We start from the raw sequence: 4720 nt of genomic DNA on the forward strand, positions 1-4720 counted from the left end.
TAATTAATCCAGATTATTAACAGGATTTGCTTCAGCAGTCACTTTAAATATTGCACCATTTATTTCTGACTTTTTATTCTTTAGAGCACTACTCCTCTTACACCGTTTAAGATAGAAATGGCATTCAAACTTTTTAAAATGTGTAGATCGGTCTGGATTAAGTTGCTTTGATAACATCTATACTTTTTAAACATTTTGACCTTCTAAAAAAAACTCATCCACTTTTATGGGATTTCTTCAAAATTCTAAAGCTACCATTGTTAAAAACTCCCATGACGTCCAACATTCTAATCACAAAAACGTAACACAAATCAGCTACTTTGAGAGCTTTCTCAACAAGTTAGACAAACATTTAGAGCATATAGAAATCGTAGTCTGCTTCTCTGCTATTCAAATCTGGAATCAGATTAGAAATATGTTCTACCAATCAAACTGTACAGCTCTTTTAAGCCCGGCTCAGATACAAAAGCCGACATAAGGAAAGACGAGAAGAGACGAAACTAGTCCGTTTTAGAATGTTGTGTTGTGGGTAACAAAATGGCTTTCTTACAGTCTAATGCTTTGTAAATGCTTGAGTTGAACAGTACTAGTCACTCGTAATTTTCAACACCTGTCCAGTAACCTGTTTACATACCGCACAGAGGAGTGATTTATTACTGGTTCATTATCTTTCGGGCAGCAAAAACATAGCCAGGAGGAAACCTAGTTTCCTCTGGTTAGGCTATAAAGATCCTATCACTCCTCTATTTTAGACATACAGTGCATTCAGAAAGTATTCAGACCTCTTTACTTTTTCCACATTTTGTTACGTTACAGCCTTATTCTAAAATTGATTAAATAGTTTTCCCCCCTCATCAATCTACACACAATACCCCATAATGACAAAGCAAAAACAGGTTTGTAGACATTTTTGCAAATTTATAAAAGATTATCACGTTTACATAAGCATTCAGACCCCTTTACTCAGTAGTTTGTTGAAGCACCTTTGGCAGCGATTACAGCCTCAAATCTTTTTGTGTGTGACGCTACAAGCTTGGCAAACCTGTATTTGGGAAGTTTCTCCCATTTTTCTCTGCAGATCCTCTCAAGCTCCGTCGAATTGGATGGGGAGCATCGCTGCACAGCTATTTTCAGGTCTCTCCAGAAATGTTAGATCGGGTTCAAGTCCGGCCTCTGGCTGGGCCACTCAAGGACATTCAGAGACTTGTCCCGAAGCCACTCCTGCGTTGTCTTGGCTGTGTGCTTAGGGTCGTTGTAATGTTAGAAGGTGAACCTTCGCCCCCAGTCTGAGGAGCAGGTTTTCATCAAGGATCTCTCTGTACTTTGCTCCGTTCATCTTTCCCTCGATCCTGACTCGTCTCCCAGTCCCTGCCGCTGAAAAACATCCCCACAGCATGATGCTACCACCACAATGCTTCACCGTAGGGATGGTGCCAGGTTTCTTCCAGACGTGACGCTTGGCATTCAGGCTAAAGAGTTCAATCTTGGTTTTATCAGACCAGAGAATCTTGTTTAGGTGCCTTTTGGCAAACTCCAAGCGGTCTGTCATGTGCCTTTTACTGAGGAGTGGCTTCCGTCTGGCCACTCTACCATAAAGGCCTGATTGGTGGAGTGCTGCAGAGATGGTTGTCCTTCTAGAAGGTTCTCCCATCTCCACAGAGGAACTCTGGAACTCTGTCAGAGTGACCATCGGGTTCTTTGTCACCTCCCTGACCAAGGCCCTTCTCCCCCAATTGCTCAGTTTGGCTTGGCGGCCAGAGTCTTTGTGATTCCAAACTTCTTCCATTTACGAATGACAGAGGCCACTGTATTCTTGGGGACCTTCAATGATGCCGACATTTTTTGATACCATTCCCCAGATCTGTGCCTCGACACAATCCTGTCTTGGAGCTCTACGGACAATTCCTTCAACCTCAAGGCTTGGTTTTTGCTTTGACATGCACTGTCAACTGTGGGACCTTATATAGACAGGTGTGTGCCTTTCCAAAATCATGTCCAATCAATTGAATTTACCACAGGTGGACTCCAATCAAGTTGTAGAAACATCGCAAGGATGATCAATGGAAACAGGATGCACCTGAGCTCAATTTCGAGTCTCATAGCAAAGGGTCTGAATACTTATGTAAATAAGGTATCTGTTTTTAATTTCAAAGAAATGTGCAAATAATTCTAAAAACCTGTTTTCACTTTGTCATTCTGAGAAAAAAAACGAGGTCTGAATACTTTCCGAATGCACTGTACAGGCTGTGAGAACTGGTTATAACCTGTTCTCATTTGTATTATTTTTCTAAGGAAGTGGAGCCAATTATCCCTTATCTCTTTTGTAAGCTTGCTTCCCCCTTGGAGGGGTAAGCAGCTCTTTGTGTAGATTAAGTATATAAAAGGACTGTGTGATTGTAAAATCTTTGAGACCCTCTCCGGTATAGCCTGAGAGTTCCTTTCCGGTATATCCTGAGAATTCCTGTCCTGAAAGTTACTCTCTGGGTTCATCCGTAGAGGGTGATTTTCCTTGCAGTTGCTCGAAAAAACATCTTATTGCTGATAAATGAGATCTGCCTGATTCCTCTAACGAGTTTCCCTCAACAGTGTTGTAGAACAGCTGACTAAAGATGGGGCATTCAGATCAAAAAGATGGTTGAGACCGTTTCCACAGTAACGGTGCCTCTTTACAATTAAGTGAAGGAAACTTTGAAACAACATTTAGCAAACAAGTGTCATGAAATACATGCACCAAAAACAGGGCACACTTTTGTGACTTGTCAGATAAATATCAGCAAGCTAGGATAGCTAACTGCAGCAAAAATGGCTAGCTATCTGTCTGTTTGGCTAGCTAGCTAGCGGCTTGGCTTAACACAGAATGTCAGCGCACAGTTCTCTGATTGGATAAACGGACCCGTCTCATCGCTAGCATTTAGCTAAGATTTGACATGTTGAATCTTGGAAACTCCAGCAGCCAACATGAGACGTTCTAAAACTAGACAGTTCAGATCAAGCATACTTCGTTCGAAAACGTCATAAAACCAGGTCTTAGTGACCCCCCCCAAAAACTATAAAAATGCAAGGAAGGCTTTATCATTGTGCTTTTTACAGAAATGTTTGGCGATCTACTAAGAAAGCCTTGGAACTCGACCAGTCGATTGCAATCGACCGGTTGATGACCACTGTTACAGTGGGTTAGTTTAGTGGGTTGATGTGAGCTGTTTAGCACACTCAGTCTAATGTGCTCCCCCAGTGCTATAATTTGATTGGTAGAAGTTATTTGATTTCAGATTTGAAAAGCAGAGTAGACCAAGAATTCATTAACTCTAAGTTTTTGTCTAAGTTTTTGAGGAAGTGGTCAAAATTTCAGTTGTTTTTAAAAGTTTAGATAAACTGTTGTTGATGCAGTTACTAAAACAACTGTATTTGATTGGTAGAATATATTTATGTTCAGATTTGAATAGCAGAGAAGTAGACTAAAATGTTTGTCTAAGTTGTTGGGAAAGTGCTCAAAGTAGCTGATTTGTGTCAAAAGTTACATTGTTTACAGTGAATAGAATGTTGGAAGTCATGGGAGTTTATAACAACGGGAGCGTTAGAATGTTTAAGGACTTCCAGACAAATTGATGAGTTTTATAGTTTAAAAAGTATAAATGTTATCAAAAAAGTTGTATACAAGCAACCTATTCCAGACCAATCTGCACGTTTTAAAGTTTGAATGGCATTTCTATCTTAAACGGTGTCCTGAAAATAGAGTTCCAAAGAATAATAGTTAGCCAGAAATAACTTTTACAATATTTAAAGTGGAACTTTTAAAGTCCAATTAATAACGTTTTATGATTACATGTCCATGTGCTGGTACCATAATATCCTAGCATGAGTATTCCTCAATATTTCATCTGCTTAGCTGTACAGTTGTAGGTTCGGCCCTAATTTATGTGCTCTTTGTCACCACCAGCCGCATGGCAAATGGCTCAAGACAATGCCCAAGGGCCAGTACGCCCTTCCCCCCCTCTGAGGGGCCAGAATGTATTTTTCTCTACATTATCCAGGGGTCTGACTACTGGAATGTGTGATATAATCATCCTACAGCAGCCATGTTTGGTATCTATCTGAAACTTGTCCTCTGTGGAGAAAGTACATGCCATCTATATGGATGTATGATCTCTGTGGTATCTGTACAGCATGAATGCTCTCCTAAATTACTCTATGCAAAGGAATTTTATTGTCTATTTACATTGGTCTCACAAGCCGTTAGATGCTGTGACACCCTGTGGAGATTGGGCCTGGGTGATCAGGTTACTGTAAACTTGGTATCGTTTGATTGGTGGTTGGTTTTGGTTTTTAAATGTTACACCCTCTGATGTTATAAATGGAATGAAGGTCTGTTGTTCTCTCTCTTATTCTGTATGACATTTTCTTATTTCCTAGGCATCTGGCCTGGTAGGCATCTCTTTGTTCATGCTTTGTCTTGTAAGTTAACCTTGGGATATATGCCTAAAATGATGTTTTGTTAATATCAGTATTGCCTTGTAACTTAAGCTTTATGCCTTGTATGTGAATCATTCATTTTACAAAGTTATTCAATAACACTTGCTTTGATATTAGCTTCTCATGACCCTTCCTTGATCTTAGTCAGCTAAACGCATAATATTTGATTACACATGGTTTTACTATAATGTTAAATGGAGTCAGATATACATTGTAATATACTTAGTTAACATATTGCATTATGGGTAGC

The sequence above is a fragment of the Coregonus lavaretus genome (genome assembly GCF_964263955.1).
Source record: "Coregonus lavaretus genome assembly, chromosome: 24".
In the NCBI taxonomy this organism is placed as follows: Eukaryota; Metazoa; Chordata; class Actinopteri; order Salmoniformes; family Salmonidae; genus Coregonus; species Coregonus lavaretus.